At 41.4% G+C, this 23,772-nt stretch overlaps 1 protein-coding gene across 1 annotated transcript in view; it reads right to left on the bottom strand.

The window, feature by feature from the left end:
- Positions 1–19,318, bottom strand: part of scn5lab (sodium channel, voltage gated, type V-like, alpha b) — a 189,960-nt gene extending 170,642 nt beyond the window's left edge. The window contains exon 1 of the mRNA XM_021562572.2: positions 18,801–19,318. The gene's annotated coding sequence lies outside the window, so the exon portion shown is untranslated. The remainder of the gene's footprint in view (positions 1–18,800) is intronic.
- Between the last annotated feature and the right edge of the window lie 4,454 nt (positions 19,319–23,772).

The following is a 23,772-nucleotide window of genomic DNA, read 5'->3' as shown; positions in this document are numbered from 1 at the left end:
ACCAATTCCTGGACTGACCCCCCGGGACCCCACACACACAAATTGTGTTCTTTACTGTATTCTAAAGAATATACTTTTGGTTTACATAAATATTTTCTGTTTTTACATTGCATTGGTGTTTACAGTGTACTTGTTACCCCGCTCAGCAGATTACTTTCACTGTAGAACATTGTATTGAAATGTAGATATAAACCTATGAAAGACCAAAAGAGCTTTAGATTTAGAACAACAGTGTTTACATGGTATAGCCAAAAATGTACTATTATGAAAGCAGGGTTTGCCATTTGATGCAAATGCTTCATTCTGACATGTGTTTATGGCATTTTGAATGCAGTGTTACATTTTGAAGGAGATGTGAGGCATTTTGCATTTTGTGTGTGCAGTTTTGGGAATTGTGTGTAGAGTTTTGAAAAAAAGGAGACAGTTTTGAAAACCTGTGTAAGCAGTTGGAAAAAACTGTAATATACATTTTGTATTATATTCTGTACATCTATCTGATGATGAAACAATCTAATATATTCATCGATTTATAAAATAAATAATTTATTTCCCTAATGTCTTGATGACATCACAGAAAAGTCTGGTTGTTATCCGACACCTTTAAAACCAGACAAACAAAGCCTTATACAACCAAAAAAACAACCAAATGTTACAGTGGAATACTCCAGTAATCTTGTCATTGAGATATCATACAGAGACAGCAGGCCTGGGAGTTGGCCAGTGACCATGGGAAGGGAGGATTAATTCATAGGTGCTGTAGCCGGTGAGTGTGTGTGTTTATTCGTTTATGCCAACGTGTGTGTTTGTGTGTGTGTGTGTGTATGTGTGTGTTGTGTGTGTTGTGTGTGTTGTGTGTGTGTGTGTGTGTGTGTGTGTGTGTGTGTGTGTGTGTGTGTGTGTGTGTGTGTGTGTGTGTGTGTGTGTGTGTGTGTGTGTGTGTGTGTGTTTGTTAGCTGAGTCATTAAGGTCGCCTGCCGTCTGACTGACTGACAGGGATATTCACAGCTCAATGGGGCAGCTTGCGCTTCGCTGCAACTTCGTTTGGTTAAACATTTGAGCCATCCATCTCACCGCTAAAGAAATTACTGCTGTCAGAGCGGGAAACAGGGACAGTAAATAATGAAGACCACCTGAGCAGATGGTTGGGTTGGGTTTGATCTCCTTCCACTCTGGAGGTTCTTAAATATATTTTTTTTTCACACAATTTTATGGTGATATGAATGCTGCCGCATAATTTTGCTCTGATTAATTTCACTGTTATTCACAAATTTAGAGAGGGTGACTGTGCTAAGAGGTGAAAACACATTAGAATAAAAAATGGGTTGAATCACGGCAATAAAAAACGCAGCATCTCAGTCAATCCCTAGTCAGTGTGTAGAAGTGGAGAGACAGGGAGAGAGAGAGGGAGAGAGAGGGAGAAAGATGTAGGAGAAAGAGAGAGAGAGAGAGAGAGAGAGAGAGTGAGAGAAAGAGAGGAAGAAAGATGAAGAGGAAGAAAGATGAAGAGAGAGGCAGAGAGGCAGGGAGGGAGGGAGGGAGGGAGGGAGGGAGGGAGGGAGGGAGGGAGGGAGGGAGGGAGGGAGGGAGGGAGGGAGCGTTTACATGCCTATACAGTAATTCTGTGATTACGACCAACCAACCTGCTTAACCCAGAGCAGCCCATCACATGTAAATCATTCCCTGCCTGCTCTCTCTCACGCCTCTCTCTCTCTCTCTTACCTCCCACCCTCCCTTTTCCCCTCTCCCACAGACAGGGAGGCAATTAGTGATGAATATGCTGATTAGAGCATGGAGGCTCCCGGTTGCAGCTGGGAGTCAGACCACAGACCAGACGGATTGCCATGGAGCCAGAGAAGGATGTCACGAGCCACGGACGCCCCGCCACTGTACAGTGACTGTTGTTCTGCCATCTGGATCTGTTTGGCTGCTCCGCCATGATGGAAGCTAATGTAAATGTCATTGCTTTTTGGTGAGAGTCGCTCATTGACTCAAGGAAGGTTGAGGCATGAGGCGTGAGGCTGAGGATGTCCTAAAATGGACACCGTACAGGTGGCAGCAGGTTGTGAGGGAGACGTGTAGATCAGGGCTTTTCAAACCTCCCCAGCCTCTCCAAACCACCAAGCCAGTCCATGTATTTCAACTATTCTACAGTTAGATTCAACTTTTCATCAAGCCCTTGAATGTGTTGAAAGGAATTGGGTCAGCCCCGGCCCTGGGTTTGGCCCTAGCTCCAGCCTTATAGAGAGAGGGGGGGAGAGCAGGTAGCAGGTAGCCTAGAGCGTTGGGCCAGTAACCGAAAGGTTGCTAGACCAAATCCCAGAGCTGACAAGGTAAAAATCTGTTGTTCTGCCCCTGAACAAGGCAGTTCACCTACTGTTCCTAGGCCATCTTTGTAAGTAAGAATGTGTTCTTAACTGGCTGGCCTAGTTAAATAAAGGTTCAAATAAATAAAAAAATAAATAAAATATATCCTCAGCCTTATAGTTCCATCTCGCCTTTGGTAGCGCTCCGTCACTCAGCTGTCACTTTCAAAGTGGGACACAACAGCAGCCCCCCTGCGCCCACCACCCGCGACCTGCGCCCTTCAGGGGGGTGTTGTTTCAGCCACCTCGCACCATGCCTGGCCAAAGCCACCCACAAGTTATCTCAGGACCTCTGTGGTGGACAAGGCAAACTCTTGATATTATTAGACGTGCTGTTAGAGCCCTGCTGAACACAACAGAGACTGCATGTGCTAGCTACAGTAAATAACACACACACACAGTTGCTTCGGGGTCAGTTGGAGTACAGTGACAAGTGTCATTGAGGTTGGAGGGGTCATGCACGGTGCACACTCTTATTGTTCATTTTCATAGGCTCTGTTCCAACAGAACAGGGGGCCTTTTCCAGTAGAACACAGAACAGTCAGTTCCAATACCAGAACTAGCATATAACTTAGAATGCATGCCCAATACGTTGCTTATTTCAAGTGTATATGGTACGCTAGTATGGACAATGGAACACAGACATTGTCTCACCGACTCTTAACCACAGGCCTCTAGGTGTCTCTTTTCAATTCTACACAGGAAAAAGCCTATTCAATGGTTAAAAACAAGGATAAAACGATGGGCTTTCTCAAAATGTGCCGGCCGGTTAACACTGGTAAAAGTGAGAGAGCTTGAACTGGCTAGGTCCAATTTTCATATAGATGAAGAACTACCTAGAGCTATATATTTCTGCAATATATTCCTTCCATTTTCTCCTCTTCCTGACATCCATCCATCTCAAATGAGTAGCTCTCGTCTCTCTCTCTCTCTCTCTCTCTTTCTCTGTCTCTATCTCAGTCTCAGTCTCAGTCTCAGTCTCTCTCTCTCAATTCATTCAATTCAAGGGGCTTTATTGGCATGGGAAACATGTGTTAAGTGAGGTAGATAATATACAAAAGTCTCTCTCTCTCTAACTCTCTCTGTCTGTCTCTCTCTATATATATATATATATATATATATGTCTCTCTCTCTCTCTCTCTCTCTTTCTCCACCTGTCTCAGTCTCTGCCTATCTCTCCTCTCTCTCGCTGTCTCTATCTCGATCTCAGTCTCTGTCTCTCTCTTTCTGTCTCTATCTCTGTCTCAGTCTCTGTCTCTCTCTCTCAATTCAATTCAATTCAAAGGGCTTTATTGGCATGGGAAACATGTGTTAACATTGCCAAAGCAAGTGAGGTAGATAATATACAAAAGTGAAATAAACAATAAAAAATGAACAGTAAACATTACACATACAGAAGTTTCAAAACAATAAAGACATTACAAATGTCATATTGTTTATATATATATATATATATATATATATATATATATATATATATATATATATATATATAGTGTTTTAACAATATATACAGTGTTCTCTCTCTAACAAATCATCCAGGCAGCGACAGTGATTCATCTAACCAATCAGTTAGGAAACGCTGATGGAATCCATAATCTCCTTCCTGTCCACAGATGGCAGTTTATATGTGTCCCTTGGCATGCCAGATATGGTCAGAAAATCACAATGGTGCTGGTCTATTGTACTGTTTCAGACTTAGGCCTAGGATGCAGTTTCTAATACCTGGACTCAACCATCCCAAAAACAGCTTGAGGTTTGTTCCTCGAAACTGCCAATAAAGTGTACGATAAACAATTTTGAATGTACTTAAAACAACTGCAAAAGAATAAATCAATGAATCAGCTGCTGAGCCCTATTTAAGACAGCTGGTCACATATAGTGGTGTTATGAGGCCTTCCCCACATTGCAAAATACTTTACTAATTTAATTGAAAAGAAATGGTTAGAAATGTCTCTGAGACTCTCAGACATACTGTACCTGTAGCTCAGTAATTTCACAGTGCTCCACTTTAAGACTCCACTGTACAGTACCAGTTCTTCTTCATTAGGCATCAATGTTCAAATTAATTTGAATTTATCTTGAAAATAGGTCAGAAAGGACGGGTTGTTATTTGCTATTGTGTGGGATCCACACTCCACAGTCATTTAGATCTAATTCCACAGATATGGATACCGTGCAAGATATATGAATCATCGCTCAACGTTCCCTGTCTTTGCCAATTACTTGTGCAGCCTTGAACGTCAACTAGGCAGCAGAGTGATAGTGTAATGGGAAGAAACCCTGTCAACCTGTCTGCTGTAGTTCAGGATGAGTCTCCACCACAGGAGGCTGCTGAAGGGAGGACGGCTCATAATAATGGCCGGAACGACGCAAATGGAAACCATGTGTTTGATCCATTTGTTACCATTCCACGAATTCTGCTCCATTCATTACCACGAGCCTCTTCTCCCCAATTAAGACGCCACCAACCTCCTGTGGTCTCCACTCGCCATCACAGTACTTTCACATTGAGATCAAATTGAGATCATTGAGATCAAAGTTCAGACTCTACAGTAGACAGATGGAGAGAGAGAAAACAGAAGTGTCAACCATAATAACACATCTATCACAGTTAATCTAAACAAGCAAATTAGCATACTGTACACAGCCATGTCTCATGTTGGTCCTGACTTTAGAAACACTCGCCTGATGAGTAACCATTCCCGGAGACATATACACTTGCATTATATATATAGACGTAGGACACCCAGGTTCGAACCCCCATCTGTCACATCAGTGTTTTAATAAGGGATGACAAAATGGACTGTACTACAGGTAGGGATGTGAGAAGAGGAAGTGGGTACTGCTAATGTAGGTTAGCATAGCCAAGGTCCGAGTTACATTTTATTACCATCTTTGTTGCCGTGGGTTGATATGCCTTCCCATTACCTCGTTACCAAATAAGACCAAAGACATGACTACACACACACGACTGCTGTGAGGGAAATTTCCAGTCACCTGCCGACACACACACACACACACACACACACACACACACACACACACACAAACACACACACACACACACACACACACACACACACACACACACGTTCAAGCACTCAAAGGGTGTATTTTTATAGCACAGTTAGTCATCTATTTATCAATGCTTATCTACCATAGAGAAGGTAACAGGAGGGAACACATTCCATCATATTCTGAGTTTACATGGAGAAGCTTACACGGGCGATAGCTAACTTGAAAGCATACCTTTCACTGCCTCCCATGTGGCAGCGCAATATGATCTGTAACTGAAGCGGCACAGCATGCTCCGATGTTTCCCTCTTTGATGTCCTTATTCCTTATCCTTATTTTCTTTATGTAATGTGATAATAAAGCACACACTTCACTTTTGAGGCAATTCATAATCCACTTCATTAGAAATGATTCAATTGTGCATCTTGGTAATAATGTTTATTTGGATTCCCCAGAGGCTAGAACCAGGCCTACAAAGCCAATGTTGAATCAAACAAATCTCACTGCTAGTTAGTTCTGTTCATTTCCTTTGCACAACATCGTTACACATAGTCAAACACCACTACATACAGATCGAATACATATTTAGAGTTGGTAATAGCTGAAAAATACAGGAAATTCAAACCCCAACATTAAATTTGACATAATATGTGCATATCTGAGACAAAGCAACAGCGCAGAAAGCCTTGCCTATTCAACAGACTCTGTTTTGGCCCCGATCTGGTCCTAAAATGACATGATCTTCATCATCCTAATAGCCTTTACATTGATTCACTCTCTTTCCGTCTGTTTTGTGGATGCAGAATTGCCTCACGCTCTCGCGACCCACTTAGATTCATCTTGTTTGAGATCCTGTTCTCCCTGCACCTTGTCACATTTGTTTCCTGCTAAAAGAGCAGCGTCGCCTCTTTAATAGAACTCAGTGGCTTGGTAAAGCTCATGCAGGGCTAAGGCTTTGTGTACTGTCATGAGGCTCGGTCTCACGCTGTTTTTCAGTTTTTCTGGGGTTGTTCAATCTACTCATTTGGTCTTCTGCATGACTTGACATTTGTCATTTGTTTAATTTGCATCTGTGGTATGAATAGATTTGCAATGTGTTAAAAATACTTCCTGGTCAAACATACACTTTCTTGCTACACTGAACACGCATGCACGCGCACACACACATACACCCTCACTCGCTCGCACGCACGCACGCACACACACACACACACACACACACACACACACACACACACACACACACACACACACACACACACACACATACCCACTCAATCTCACATACACACACACACACACACACACACACACACACACACACACACACACACACACACACACAGACACACACACACACACACACACACACACACACACACTCAATCTCACATACACACACACACACACACACACAAACACACACACACACACACACACACACACATACCCACTCAATCTCACATACACACAGGATAATCATACATTGCTGTTGTACTTTTCTACAGAATGTAGGATTTCTAGTATTGACGCCTGTCCACCTCCAGTCACTGTCAGATATGGTAAAGAGCTTGACAAAAGAAGGTTGGAGCGCAGCACAGAAAGCTACAACAAGTGTGATACCCATATTGCCCCAGAGTCTACGGCCCAAATAGGACAGGGTTCCTGCCAGAATCAATGTGTGTGTAATTCATAATGCATCCAAACATGCCTCCAATAATAGTTGTGTTGTCTCTGCTCCTGTACAATGGAGGTGATGCCACAATCTACAGAGCGTCACAGGGACGGGCGACCCAGGAGATATTTTAGGATCCCCCCTATGTTCCTGCTTCATTTGACTCTGTTCAAAGTACGTGCTGTATGATTGATGGCTTACGCTGACAAAACATTCCTCCTTTGCTCTTCATAACCCTCAATTATCCTTCCGTTTCTGAAAAAGTCTCAAAATAAATGATTCTCAAAATAAACATAATTTTGTAAGATGAACTAAAAAAGATACTAAACTAAATTCTAAAATAAATAACCTGTTTAATAGGACCTATTCCAAGGGAAACTGCAAAACTAGCACAACTGAACCACAACTAGTAATGGAGCTGGGAATATCTGATAGCACACTAGCAGTCCTGTCGGTAAACCAGTGATGTTTAGACTGAAAGCAAAGTGTCCCCTCTGCTCCTCGTAGTAACTTGGTTTAAACATCAATATGGGTACCGAGAAATTATTTACTGAAGAGGGAACTGTTGAAACCTCAAGAACAGCCTTTTAATTCACTCCAACAAGATATTTGGCTCAAACTTGAGTGTCAGTGGTACATTAACATTTTCTTCTCTTTATTCTGTCGGCATTCTGTAAGGTAAACCACACAGGGAATCACACAATGGACTTCATCTGTCGACCAAAATGCATTCATTGCTGCGTCTTATGTTGATATTTCATTATCATTCATTTATAGCACATTATCACTGCCTTTGAGCATTATCAAAGCCACCAATCTCCAACTCATTCTTGTAAGGTCATACTGCGCTTGAACCTTCTGACTGAATGCCGGTCTGTCTGCCAATCTCAAATGAAAAGGCAGGGGACTTTGATTGCTGTTACTGCTGGTGAGACTTGGCCATCTCCCAAAGACATTACATTCTCAACACCGGTTAGAACAGTGGTAGCACATCTCTCGCTGTCTGACTCCCAGTGTTTATGTAGTCTTTTAAACGGGGTGGTTCGAACCCAGAATGCTGATTGGCTGACAGCCATGGTATATCAGACCGTATACCACAGTTATGACAAAGCATTTATGTTTACTGCTCTATTACGTTGGTAACCAGTTTATGATAGCAATAAGGCACCTCGGGGGTTTGTGGTATACTCCACATTGCGTTGTGCCTAAGAACACCCCTTAGATGTGGTACATTGGCCATATACCACACCCCCTCACGCCTTACTGCTTAATTGGGCTCTTATGGGACTGAGTTCAACACAAACTGTCATTGCTCAAATTCCAACTCCATTTGTATACACAGGCAAAAAGGTCTACTTATATCTTCCTTCGTCTCATGAGACCGTATTAGACACATATGGTCTCATGGGACGAAGTGAGATGTGAGTTTGTGCTATACCCTAAATACAGCATCGGAAACACTGCTACGTATGTTTTCTTTTCTGGTAAAAAGGGGCAATACCACAAATTATTCACATTTCTTTGTCCCTTGACGAAGACTTGTCTCTTAAAAAAGGACTTGACACCGGCGGCCATGTTCCCAGGGGGAACCATTCAAATTCAAGATTACCGCGTGGCCATTGGCAAATGAGTGCTCTTGGCTAATGGGTGCTCTTAGCCACTGAGAGACCTCAGATCAAATGGACCCATAACTAAACTTAAGCTGCTGACAAATCCCTTGACAAGGTCACCGCAGGCAAACGAGATGGGCATCAAGGTCATCCTTTAAACCATTCAAGCACCTGAGGCTCCTCCAGAAGGCACATGTCAAAACACTGACACTCCATTTGGGCTTTAAATGGGTCTCTACAAGAGATCATTTATTGGCCACCCAAAAGGGATGGGGTCATTTCGGAAGAGCAACAAAGATAGAGGGGCTTGACAAATAAGGCAAGGTGTTGTTTACAATCATGTCCCAAGCGATTAGTGACAGGTCAACAACGCAATGGCCCCACCACAATTAGTGTGGGTCACACCACAATACACCACACCCCAACCCAGTAAAAAATGTAGATGTCATTTTTTTAAACCTTTATTTAGCTAGGCAAGTCAGTTAAGAACAAATTCTTATCTTCAATGACGGCTTAGGAACAGTGGGTTAACTGCCTTGTTCAGGGGATTCGATCTTGCAACCTTCCGGTTACTAGTTGAATGCTCTAACCACTAGGCTACCCTGCCACCCCATTGTTTCGCGTCTTGGCAAAAGTTGCAACAGAGGGGGGAAATGCTCAAATCCATTTAAAAGTAATGAAAATCTATATATGCAAATGTGGTTCTTGATATGGTGCACTGCTAATTCTAGCAATGAGGGTTGTGAAGAAATATCTGCTGACAGCTTGACAACCTATATGACCCAGAGCAGCTGAAGTCAGTACATCACATGGTGATAGCAGCCAACGAAGGGCTCACAGTGTACCAAAAAGCAGTCAGACCTATAGTTTGGGGCATACATCTTGGCAGCTGTGAAATACTAAGACTTAGCGCTAAAATATATGTATATATATTTAGGCATTTCACCAGAATATAAATAGGTATAACTAGAGGAAAGATGTATTTCTGTTAAAGGCCGAATGCAGCTGTTTTTTCTTATTCTCAATATCAAATCATTTCTGGGTAACAAGTAAGTACCTTACTGTGATTGGTTTCAATCAAAATGGTATAAAATAGAAATAGCTTCTTAGCAAGAGCAATTTCTCAAGCAAAAATGTAGCAAGGACTGTCTGGGAGAGGTCTGAGTCGGGAGGGGAAACCTGAAAACAAGTTGTTATTGGCAGAGAGGTTTGGAACTCTCTTTCTTATTGGTCTATTAACTAATTTACCATGTGGTGATGTCACAAGGCTGGCCAAAACTCCATCCCTCCAAAACAGCGAGAAATTTCAGGCAGTCTTTTCAAACAGCTCTTACACTAAAAAGGCATTATCATAATTTTCACAATTACACAGTATCATTCCAACCTCGCACTGTTGGAATACAGTGCCTATAGGAAGTATACTTCCCCCTTGGATTAATTCACATTTTATTGTGTATCAAAGTGGGATTACATTTTTTTTGTCAACGATCTACACAAAATACTCTGTAATGTCATAGTGGAAGAAAATTTGTACATTTTTTTTTAAAGATTCATGAAAAATAAAATACTAATATACCTTGATTAGATAAGTATTCACCCCCGTGAGTCAAAACATGTTAGAAACATCTTTGGCAAGTGATTACAGCTGTGAGTCTTCTTGGGTAAGTCTCATATCTCACCATGTATTGTGCATTATTTGACCATTAATCTTTTCAAAATTCTTCGAGCTACGTCAAGGTTATGGAGCTAGATAGCAATTTTCAATTCTTAGACCATAGATTTTCAAGCAGCGTTACAGCAGTCAAGTTAAGGCAGTCAAAACTGTAACTTGGCCACTCAGGAACATTCACTGTCTTGTTGGTAAGCAACTACAGTGTAGATCTGTCTTTGTGTTGTAGGTTATTGTCCTGTTGAAAGGTGAATTCCTCTCCCAGTGTCACGACTCCGACCGAAGGTGGCTCCCCTTCCCGTTCGGGTGGCGCTCGGCAGTCGTCGCCGGCCTACTAGCTGCCAGTGATTCTTTCCTCCCCCTCCTTGTGTGTTTATTGGTTACACCTGTTATGAGTTTGTGGTAATTAGTTGGGCTTTATTAGTCAGCCAGGCCGCCTGTTTCTTTGTGCGGGATTAATTATTGTAACATTTGTGTACGTTGGAGACGAATGTGTTTGTTTCTGTTTGTGGATTTTGCTGGACTATTTTTGTCCCCGCGTTTGGGGCATTTGTTTTGAGCACCCAGTGTTTTGTGGGGTGGCCGTTGTTCACCGGGTGTGCATTAAAAGAGCATTATATTGAACTCTCTGTTTCCTGCGCCTGACTTCACACCCACGACACCCAGATAGTTACACCCAGTGTCTGGTGTCAAGCAGACTGAAGCAGGACTTCCTCTAAGATATTGCCTGTGCTTAGCTCCACCCTGTTTCTTTTCATCCTGAAAAACTGCCCAGTATTTGCCAATGTCAAGCATACCCAAACCATGATGCAGCCACCACCATCCATTTAAGGCACCTCATGGCAGTGATAGAGGCAGTGGCAGTGCTATATGTGGCAGTGCTATATGTGACCCGGGTTCAATCCCGGGCTGTATCACAACCGGCCATGATCGAGAGTCCCACAGGGCGGCGCACAATTGGCCTAGCGTCGTCCGGGTTAGGGGAGGGTTTGGCCGGGGGGCTTTACTTGGCTCCTTGCGCTTAAGCAAATTCTTGTGGCTGGCCGAGCGCATGCAGGCTGACCTCGGTCATCAAGTGAACGGTGTTTCCTCCAACACATTGGTGCGGCTGGCTTCCAGGTTAAGTGTTAAGAATCGCGGTTTGGCAGGTCATGTTTCGTAGGATGCATGACTTGACTTTTGCCTCCCGAGCCAGCTCAGTTCAGAAGGACAACTGCATCATTGATGTGTCTGGGTGGTTTACCACATAATCCATAGTATAATTATTAACATGACCATGTTATGCTTTCGAAACGCTCCTTAGTCTTTGTAGTTGAATCTGTGCTTTAAATTCAATATATGACTGAGGGACCTTACAGATGTTGTATGTATAGGGAGGGGTAGAGGAAGGGGTAGTTTTTCAAAATTCAAGTCAACCCCTTTTATTTCACACAGAATGAGTCCATATAACTTATATGATTTGTTAATTTTACTTATGAACTCATTTAGCCTTGCCTAACAAAGGGGTGAATACTTATTCAACAACTATACTTTAGTTATTTAATTTGTATTCATTTGTAAAAAATATATAGAATTTTCTTTTCAGTTTGACATTATGACATTTTGTGTAGATCAATGACAAAAAATGACAATTCAATCTGTTTAAATCCCACTTTGTAACGCAACAAAATGTGAAAAAGTTAAATGGGGTGTAAACTTTTTCTAGACACATATATAAAACACATGAAATCTTGTTTTTGAAAGCACTGGGCCTTTAAAATGAAATACAGAGGGACAGCAAGGACAACCAAGCATTGTCTGATAACAGTAAAAGTGTCTGTATTATTCACACATTCCCTCGCACTTCACACCATTGTTGGCTACGAATATAACATAAAGACCATTTTTTTGTTGTTAAACTGTGGAGAGAGAAATGTTGTTTCCACGTCATTTCAACTCCAAAAATCTATGTGATACCTTTGAATCAACGTGGAAAACTGATTGGATTTGCAAAAAGTCATTAAGGTAAGGGCATTTCGTATTTTTTTCACCTAACTTTTAACATAAATACAATGACATGGTGAAATGTTTTGTTGATTCACGCTGAATTCACGTTAGTTGACAACTCAACCAAATGTAAATTAAAAGTTGACGTTGAACTGACGTCTGTGCCCAGTGGGATGGCTTGCTTTGCTTTAGCGAAACAGCCACTGGTCAAGTCAAAATCATGAGGATTATGTTTCTACCATTGAAAACCACAACAAACACATAAATGTGGGATAGAATGTTTCACAACAACCAGGCCTGGTCTGTCGTCCATGTATCCTATCCAGAAGCCTTACAATATTACCCATAAATCAGTTCATCGGAGCTTGGCATGTGGGTGCATTGATACTGACACAAGTCTTGAAATGTAGGCCTTATACAAAAAAAGTAATTATTTCATTATATGCTATATCAAGATCGCTTTATAATTGTAATAACACTATTTAGCAAAAAGGGTAGGGGATATCTCGAGGTATCAAGCTAGGTAAAAGACCCTTGAGCGGGTTACATTATATACATGTTCAGAGATTCTGTGAAGAAGAGATGTGATGTAGGCATTCACATTATATGTGACTGATTGGACTCCCTTGCTTCACCAGAGCAATAAAGTATTAGCCTATCATTCATAGCATGGCACAGTGATGCCTTTGGAAAAACAACAATAGGGACCCAGATGAAACCTCTACACTTGGATAAATCCTCCCCACGGGCTATAGCCCTTATGTAGGCCATAGACAAACCATAGGCTAAAATGATAAGCGATATTCAGTTAAGCTTGTTCAATAGCAATGAAATGAGAGTATGAGACTGCATTTGTCCTCATTTCGATAAGAGACAAGCTTAGAGAGAATATTCCAGATGCGCCTATTGCTGATAATAACACTTCAACAGAGCAAAGCTTTTGATTAGATTCATAACTATGAATTCATAACTATTTCTCTCTCTATACAGTGCCTTCAGAAAGTATTCATACCCCTTGACTCATTCCACATTAATTTAGGTTACAGCCTGAATTCAAAAGGGATTAAACTGATATTTTTTTCACCCATCTACACACAATACCCCATAATGACAAAGTGAAAACATGTTTTTAGAAATGTTTGCAAATGTATTGAAAATGAAATACAGAAATATCTAATTTACATAAGTATTCACTCCCCTGAGTCGAAACATTGTAGAAGCACATTTCTGGGTAAGTCGATAAGAGCTTTCCACACCTGGATTGTGCAACATTTGCCCATTATTATTTTCATAATTCTTCAAGCTGTGTCAAATTGGTTGTTGATCATTGGTAGACAAAGGGACAGCATTTTCAGGTCTTGCCATAGATTTCCAAGTAGATTTAAGTCAACACTGTAACTCGGCCACTCAGAAACATCCACTGTTTTCTTGGTAAGCAATTCCAGTGTAGATTTGGCTTTTTGTTTGAGGTTATTGTCCTTCTGAAACGTGAATTCATCTCCCAATACCTAGTGGAAAGCAGACTGAACCAGGTTTTCCTCTAGGATTTTGCCCGTGGTTAGCTCCATTCCTTTTCTTTTTTATCCTGAAAAACTCCCCAGTCCTTAACAAGTACAAGCACACCCATAACATAATGCAGCCACCACTATGCTTGAAAATATGTAGAGTGGTACTCAGTAATTGTGTTGTATTGGATTTTCTCCAAACATAACACTCTGTACCTAGGACAAAAAGTGAATGGCTTTGCCACGTTTTTGCAGTATTACTTTAGTGCATTTTTGCAAACAGGATGCATGTTTTGGAATATTTTATTCTTTACAGTCTTTCTTCTTTTCATTCTGTCTATTAGGTTAGTATTGTGGAGTAACTACAATGTTGTTGATCCATCCTCAGTTTTCTGCTATCACAGTCATTAAACTATGTAACTGTTTTGAAGTCATTATTGGCCTCATGGTAAAATCCCTGAGTGGTTTCCTTCCTCTCCGGCAACTGAGTTAGGAAGGATGTCTGTATCTTTGTAGTGTCAAGTCCTGACCATAGAAAGCCTTTTTTTCTATGGTGGAGTAGGTCAGGGCATGACTGGGGGGTGTTCTAGTTTATTATTTCTATGTGTAGTCTAGTTTTTGTATTTCTATGTTGGCCTGGTATGGTTCCCAATCAGAGGCAGCTGTCTATCGTTGTCTCTGATTGGGGATCATATTTAGGCAGCCTTTTCCCACCTGTTGTTTGTGGGATCTTGTTTTTGTATTGTTGCTTTTGAGCCATACAAGGCTGTACGTTAATTTGTTTGTTTCTCTTTATTGTTTTGTTGCTGGTTCACATTTAAATAAATTATGATGAACTCAAATCACGCTGCGCCTTGGTCTACCCATTTCGACGAGCGTTAAAGAAGATCCCACCAACAACGGACCAAGCAGCGTGCACAGGAGGAAAGCCAGGAGTGGAGGACATCCTGGACGTGGGACAAGATTATGGCAGGAGACAGAAGCCTGCCATGGAAGCAGGCAGAGGCAGCGAGGGAAGGACAGCGACGACGCCAGAGTTCGCGTCAAAGACGCAAGCCCAAAAGACAACCCAAAAATGTTTTGGGGGCACATTTTTACCCCTCAACTTATTTAGGCTTGCCGTAACAAAGGAGTTGAGTACTTATTGACACAAGACATTTCTGCTATCATTTTCTATTAATCTGTAAAAATGTCTAAAATCATCATTCTACGTTGACATTATGGGGTATTGCGAATAGGCCAGTGACACAAAATCTCAATGCAATCCATTTTAAATGCAGGCTGTAACACAACAAAATGTAGAACAATTCAAGGGATGTGAAAAATTTCTGATGGCACAGTCAAACGAGGCAGTGTGAGTTGTGGATCTCTTGATAACAACTTTAATGATGTTTCGACAGTGTTATGTAAATTCAAAGGCTGTTATTCATGTGCAGCCTCATAGCATGCATACATGAGCCAGGCATGTTATATAACCAACAAACCCCCCTCATAGCCCAGTCAGAGGCTCTACTTCTGGCTACCTATCTTAGGGGCAACATGGTGTGTATTTGAAGGTATACAAGCAAAAGCTACAGCCATAACATCCATCTAGACATAGCACATCCAAACTTGTTGCACTTTTCTGTTTTTAATTCCAAATGTCTTAGATAATCTGGGTGGTACCATTGTGTACTATTATCATTAAATAAAGATTAAATACAATTGGGATAATAATTTTAAAAAGTCTAATATATATATTGGATGTTGATATATACTGTAGCCCTATATATATATATATATATATATATATATATATATATAAATATATATATATATATATATATATATATATATATATACACACACATTTTTATACAGTGCCAGTCAAAAGGTTGGAAACACTGACTCATTCAAGGGTTTTTCTTTATTTTTGCTATTATCTACATTGTAGAATAATAGTGAAGACATCAAAACTATGAGGAAACACATATGAAATCATGTAGTAACCAAAAAAGTGTTAACAAAGTAGCCACCCTTTTCCTTGATAACAGGTTTGCACACTCTTGGCATTCTCTCAACCAGCTTCGTGAGGAATACTTTTCCAACAGTCTTGAAGGAGTTCCCACATATGCTGAGCACTTGTTGGTTGTTTTTCCTTCACTCGTGGTCTAAGTCATCCCAAACCATCTCAATTGGGTTGAGGTCAGGTGATTGTGGAGGCCAGGTAATCTTCTGATGCAGCACTCCATCACTCTCAAATAGCCCTAACAAAGCCTGGAGGTGTGTTTGTGTTCATTGTCCTTTTCAAAAACAAATTATAGTGGGACAGAGTGTGGCCGATGGGAAATGGCTAGCTAGTTAGCGGTGGTGCGCGCAAATAGTGTTTCAGTCGGTGACGTCACTCGCTCTGAGACCTAGAAGTAGTTGTTCCCCTTGCAAGGGCCGTGGCTTTTGTGGTGCGATGGGTAACGATGCTTCGTGAGTGACTGTGGTTGATGTGTGCAGAGGGTCCCTGGTTCGAGCCCAGGTTGGGGCGAGGAGGGGGACGGAAGCTATACTGTTGCATTGATGCTGTTGACCTGGATCACTGGTTGCTGAGGAAAAGGAGGAGGTCAAAAGGGGGTGAGTGGGAAGAGGTAGAGATGGGAAGAGGTATCGTTGCAGAATGCTGTGGTAGACATGCTGATTAAGTGTGCCTTGAATTCTAAATAAATCCTTGACAGTGTCACCAGCAAAGCACCCCCACACCATCACACCTCCTTCTCCATGCTTCATGGTGGGAACTACACATGAGGAGATCTTCCGTTCACCTACTCTGCATCTCATAAAGACAAGGTGTTTGGAACCAAAAATCTCCAATTTGGATTCATCAGACCAAAGGAGAGATTTCCACCGATCTAATGTCCATTGCTCGTGTTTCTTGGCCCAAGCAAGTCTCTTCTTCTTATTGCTGTCCTTTAGTAGTGGTTTCTTTGCAGCAATTTGAAGGACTGATGAAGGCCTGATTCACGCAGTTTCCTCTGAACAGTTGATGTTGAAATGTGTCTGTTACTTGAACTCTGTGAAGCATTTATTTGGGCTGCCATCTGAGGTGCAGTTAACTCTAATGAATTGATCCTCTGCAGCAGAGGTAACTCTGGGTCTTCCATTCCTGAGGATGTCCTCATGAGAGTTAAAAGTTCTTGAAATGTTCCATGTTGACTGACCTTCATGTCTTAAAGTAATGATGGACTGTTGTTTCTCTTTGCTTATTTGAGCTGTTCTTGCCATAATATGGACTTGGTCTTTAACCAAATAGGGTTATCTTCTGTATGCCACCCCTACCTTGTCACAACACAACTGATTGACTCAAATGCATTAAGAAGGAAAGAAATTCCACAAATTAACTTTTAACAAGGCACACATATTAATTGAAATGCATTCCATGAAATGCATACCTCATGAAACTGGTTGAGAGAATGCCAGGATTGTGCAAATCTGTCATCGAGGCAAAGGATGGCAACTTTGAAGAATCTCAAATCTAAAATAGATTTTGATTTGTTTAACACTTTTTTGGTTAGTACATGATAGTACATGAAAACCCTTGAATTAGTAGGTGTGTCCAAACTTTTGACTGGTACTGTATATATACATATATATATTTTATAAACATGAATGAGTTCTTGTTTTTCCTCTCTTTTTATCTTCATTAAACTCTATATTATTTTGCTGCTGTTGGAGCAAATCCTTTTTGCTAGTGATGTAGAAAAATATCAATATTCCTCCCAGTTCTGTTAGGCCTATATACACGTATATACACTTTAAAGGGCTTTAACGTAGTCCAAAATTAGACTTTAACTGAATCACCAGTTTATTGTTTTGACTTTCAGGACCTTGGACAAGAGCTCAGCGGACCGCGTTGCTGATCAAAACCACCGCGCGCTCTGAGCCCTTGACAGCTTCCGCGTCAGCTTAGCCAACTACATCTCGAAAGGTCAGTTATTCGGGAGAATAGCACGCTAGTACATCTCAGCGCCCGTGGCTTTTGAACTGCGACGGTAGGCCTACTCTCAGATGTACCCTGGCTATTGCATGCGAGGCATAGCCTGCGGACACCTGTTGTCCCTGGGTTAAAGTAGTCTTGCGCAGTCTTATTTGATGTTTGCTAATTAAAAAATACTGTAGCCTATATAGTTTGGAATCACTCTTTGGATTACATATAGAAAGGACACAGGGGTTAAACGCTGGCCTACATTGAAAACACTGAGAAGGGGCAATGTGTAACAAAAACGTAACTAACACAAATCTTAAATAATTTTTGGGGCAAATGTGAAAAGAACAACCACGATACCGCTAGGAAGACTTGCTCCTAATGTTTTACTCCCGCGCCCTAATCATTTCAACCCAAGTAATCAACCAAATAGTTGTTCTGAACATGATTACCGAGTGGGGGAACTAATCCTCCGTGCGCGCGCCACCGTGATTTCCAAACAACATATGCAACGCATTAAGGTAAGGTTCGCACAGTTTCGAAGACCCTTTCCCAAAATACCATTATTTCAATGAACAACTATGAATAGTAGCCATCCCTATAATATTCTAACTGTAGTTGAAAGCACAAGTTTTGTTTCACAACTTCGTATGCCAAGTCAACTGCGTAATACAGGACATATGACATATGACTTATAGTCTTAGGCTATAATGAAAAACCTCAAATATATAAGCCTAAACATAATACCACTAATTGAATCCCATATTATATATTAAGTAGCCTATTTGAAATATAAAATAGCCTATTGGCCCCTCCAAAAGGTTCAAACTAGGCTATGAGTCAACTACAATCAATAGCCGCATGTTAACGATAGCCTATACACTTTAGCTGAATTGTACAGTTTAAATGGGCTGTGTTTGATTAAAGAAACATTTTAGGGCCAGTAGGCATCTAATTACATATTTTGTTGAGGTTAGGAACCGGCACTAGACAACAAAGGTAGATGAAAATAGGCTACTTACATGTGAAACTCCTTTATTTACAGCATTGCTTCCCCCAGTCTACTTCAATACATTTAAGAATTTCCATCCACTGGTAGAGATACCCGAAGTAAGGCCTTGTCAAACACTCTTTAGACAATTCCAGACCATCCGAAACACCTTATTTCAAAAGCATTATAATTAAAGTATTAATGCAAGGTGCATCCCATGTTGGATGAAAAAAAACGCGCGGACTCAATTCTACCAGTTGTTAACCCAACTCCTTATTAGGCAAATTCTTTACGGTTCTGAGTTGACCAATTAATATTTTATAACACTTTCCAATAAATTGGCTCCAAATATATGATTTAATGTGCTCCGTCCAGAAACAGTCGTTGTCCACACAGCTGTTGATTTAGTCCAAGCAGGCTGTAACAACTTCATACGCGCGCCGTTGAGAGATTGAACGTTTTCAACATCTTCTGTAACCTCTCTCCGAAAAACCAGTCCGAACCATTTTGATTGCCCTTGAGCCGCGAAGTGAGGAACTAAGATTTCCCAAGGTAACGCCTACTCAGATTCGTCTGTACTTTTCGGACAGCACATCACATCACCGGCTGTGCATCTCATGAGGGCATAATAAAATGATAGTCGAGCATGCAATAATATGCTATTGCTACTACGTTTAAACAATGTATAGACGGAATGAGGATGAGCAAAGGTGTCTGGATAGTTCGAGAGTATTATTAAAAACTCCTCGTTTGACGAGTCTGTAATCTTTCTGTCTTAGATGTGTCACACATTGTCACACGTTATGTGCTACAGAACATGATTCCCTCAGATAGGCCTAGGTTAGTCAATTATGCTTTTAAATAGCCTATAGTTGAAATGTAGGCCTAGCCCTATGGGATAAAAGGATTAGGACATTTGATTGATCTTGAATATTATTATTAACTCAACTATCAGTGAATGCATACCTCATCCTGATGGAGACTGTATAGTGATTTATGGAATCGATTTTCCCCATTTAATTAGCAAGCTAACCACATAACTAGCCTATTTATGTAACCACCTGCTCTTCAGAAAGTGAACAGAATGTAATTTTGAAAATCTAGGCTCAATAGGATCGTGAGGCTAAAGGGGATTATGATGTTTTCATGACAACACAATGCTTTGTTTTTAATTCTTGGTAGATTTAAAGTAGGTATATAACTTAGTTTAAATGGTTGGGACAATATGAGTCAGTAATACAATGTTTTATTGAGTTCACCCACCAATCCAGTGGCCTATAATGTGTGTTGATGCCTTGCATTGTCTCAACAAATGTATTCCACACCTGGGTTCATTGCCCCCTCTGCTGGTAAACGGTAAGAATACCCGTTTGTGTATTGCATCGAGTGGGAGACATTACAGAAGGCCTACTACTAAGACTACTTGTTGGGTTAATATCGAATAAACACTGTAATTGAAGTAATAGCCTACATGTAGAGACCTGTGTTGTTTAGAACAGCTACACTTGATTATCTGGCATGGAGAATAAGCAATGGCTAGTTATTACTATCAGTAAAGTTCTAAATGATGTAGGCCTACCCTCCCACGTCGACATCACTGCCACTCTGGTCCTAAGAGGCTGTCGAGTTACCTGCAAAATGGAGATACTTTGCTCCTAGATAGACCCCGAGGTAGCCTATCACATAGTCATTTGGTCACAGAATCAATCAAGCATACTCAGACAGCAAATGTGTTGCAGTTTAGATCCAGTCCACATATTCTTCTGCCCAGTTCCCTCGAAGGGCATCTTTCGTCACAGCCTCATTCATTTTGTAAAACAGGTTATTCTCACTTGACTGTGGTCTATCTAAAGCGGCGTACATTAAAAACGACCCATTAATTTACATTTAGCAGATGCTTTTATCCAGAGCGACTTACAGTTAGTGCATTCATCTTAAGATCGCTAGGTGAGACAACCATATATCACAGTTCTTGTCCATTTTTTCCTCAATAAAGAAGATATCAGCAAAGTAAGTGCTTGTAGGAAAAGACAAGTGCAAAAACAAGTATTTGGTAGGGAATAAGACTGACTGTGTAATTTAAGATACTCTTTAAAGAGCTATGGTGTCAGATGTTTTCGGGAAGATGGGCAGGGACTCTGCTTTCCTAGCATCAGGGGGAAGCTGGTTCCACCATTGGGGTGCCAGGACAGAGATAACTTTGACTGGGCTGAGCGGGAGGTGACCTCCCGTAGGTGTGGGACAGACAATAGACCAGAGGTGGAAGAACGGAGTGCTCAGGTTGGGATATAGGGTTTGAGCATAGCCTGAAGGTAGGGGCAGTTCCCCTTGCTACTCTGTAGGCAAGCACCATAGTCTTGTACTGGATGCGAGCTTCAACTGGAAGCCATTGGAGTGTGCGGAGGATCGGGGTGATATGGGAGAACTTGGGAAGGATTCTGGATAAGTTGCAGGGGTTTGATGGCACAAGCGAGGAGCCCAGCCAACAGAGAGTTGCAGTAGTCCAGTAGGGAGATGACAAGTGCCTGAATTAAGACCGGCGCTGCTTCCTGTGTGAGGAAAGGTCGTACTCTATGGATGTTGTAAAGCATGAACCTGCAGGAACGAGTCACTTCTTTGATGTTTGCAGAGAACGACAGGATGTTGTCCAGGGTCACGGCAAGGTTTTTTGCACTATGGGAGGTGGACACTGTGGGGTTGTTGACTGTGATGGAGAGGTCTTTGAGTGAGCACACCTTCCCCGGGAGGTAGACCAGCTCCATCTTGTCGAGGTTGAGCTTGAGGTGGTGGACAGACATTTCATAGAATGTTGTGCGGTAGCTTAAATTACCAAGCAAATAAAACACCACTGTGGATGGTTTCATTACAAAGTACAAAATGCACCATCATTTTGTAGGAAACAGGTGCTTTCTCCAGAGTTACATCTGCAACCTTTTAGAACACACAGACAATTCATTGAAAAGGACCAATACGTTTAAATTCCAATTCACTTGGAGTAATAGAGGCACCTCTATAGTCTCAAAAACCCAGACCTTGGAGCCATTGGTACATTGTGGGAGGCAATCCATCTGACTAGAGAGACTAGCACCTCTACACTATAACACTAAATTCATGCTTTATTGTGATAGAAGCAGGGGCGGACTTGAAGAGGGACACTGTCATCTTGGTATGACCAAAAAAGTTTTTGAGCTGAATTCCTGGCATGTTCCCAGAATGATTTTCCTCTGTACCCACCCATTGATACAAGGGAGGCTAAACATTAGTATCTGTCACTAGCATAATAACCTGCAGAAAAAAACAGCATAGACCAGCCTAAATTTCAATCTTGCCCATTCTGGTCTATAGTGGTCAGTGCTGGTCAAGCTGATCCGAGCAGCATGGTCTAGCTGGTTAGGCCGGCCGACCAGCTGGTCAGGCTGTGGATGCTAGTGACCAGTTAATGCTGGAATGCTGGTGACCAAGCTGGTCCATGCCGGTCTATGCTGGTCCAGCATGGTAGCTGGTCAAGGTAGTCTGGCAAAACCACGCCCATCATTATCATATTTCCCAGCATGCTCCATTGCAGTTAGATTTTTGGGGAATTGTTTATTTCAATATCGTTTTTGTTTGTTGTATTTTTGTATGTGTCAGGATTTTCGCTGCTGGTCATTTGAGTCAAGTGCAGGAGAGCAGAGAATAGGTGATCAGGCGACTTTATTAGCCAAGAGCAACAAACAGACGGGCGCAAACAGCTACAACTTAAGCCAACCGGCAAAAGTGACAAGCGCAAAATACCGTCAATAATATAACAATAAGGTTCACCAATATTTCCCCAAATAGGGTACAGGCAATGCCCAGGGTGAAAAACCGGACTGGCGCGATACAACAAACACGAAACAAAACAATTCCACACAAAGACACGGGGGAACAGAGGAATATATATATGCAGTGTGATTAGGGAATGTAAACCAGGTGTGCAGGGAACAAGACAAAACAAATGGAACAATGAAAAATGAAGCGGCGATGTCTAGAAGGCCGGTGACGTCGACCGCCGAACGCCGCCCGAACAAGGAGGGGAGCCGACTTCCGACAGTATGTACGTTGCTTGATTAATTAATCTTATGCTACACAAAGATAAATAAGATACATTTTTCTAAACTAATCCAATCTGGTAGTTGGATTTATTGTACCCGTTACTGAAATGGTTGTTCCAGTTTAGATGCTTTAGGTAATCTCATGTACTTATCTTTCTAACCCTGGCAGTCATTCTGAATGCATATTGTGGGTGACTAAAATAAAACAAAATGGGATATCCCCACTCTTTCTGGATTCCGATAGGAATTAAACATCACTTTGCTAGCCAGCATAATGTGACTTGAATGTCTAAGGGGAAAACTAGGCCCTCAAAGTACTTTGATGCTGGTTTAGTTGGTGACCACTATACCAGCAGATGCTTGTCACAATGTCCAAAACAGATGCGAAGGCTGGTAACCTATGCTGGCCTAGACTGTTTTTTGCCAGCAGGGCCAAATATGTCAGACAGGTGGATAAATAACAAAACAATGCACCCTTGACCAATTATCAGGTCAAGGGGTTGAATGTAAGTTAATTTATGGTCACTAAATTCCCAGTACCATTTGAGAACTTACAGGGACTGGATAAATAGTCCTAGACAGAAATTAATAGACAGAGATCTGTGATAAAATCCAGACAGGACACAGACAAAATGAAGGCTTTTTGTTGAGATTGCAAACCAGGCATGATTCCAGGATAGTTTCACTACTAAAATGAAGGTGCTACAAAATAATAACAAAAAAATGTTAGGTAACTTACAATAACACTGTAATTACATTGCTTTTCACCACGCATGTATTCCGTGATAATATATGTACACTGGACAAAAATATAAACGCAACATGCAACAATTTCAAAGATTTTACTGAGTTGCAGTTCATATAAGGCAATCAGTCAGTTGAAATAAACTCCTTAGGGTCTAATCTCTGGATATCACATGACTGGGAATA

This window comes from Oncorhynchus mykiss, chromosome 15 (assembly GCF_013265735.2).
Source record: "Oncorhynchus mykiss isolate Arlee chromosome 15, USDA_OmykA_1.1, whole genome shotgun sequence".
Lineage (NCBI taxonomy): Eukaryota > Metazoa > Chordata > Actinopteri > Salmoniformes > Salmonidae > Oncorhynchus > Oncorhynchus mykiss.
The sequence above is the reverse complement of the archived record's forward strand: the minus strand, read 5'-3'. Positions and strand labels throughout refer to the sequence as shown.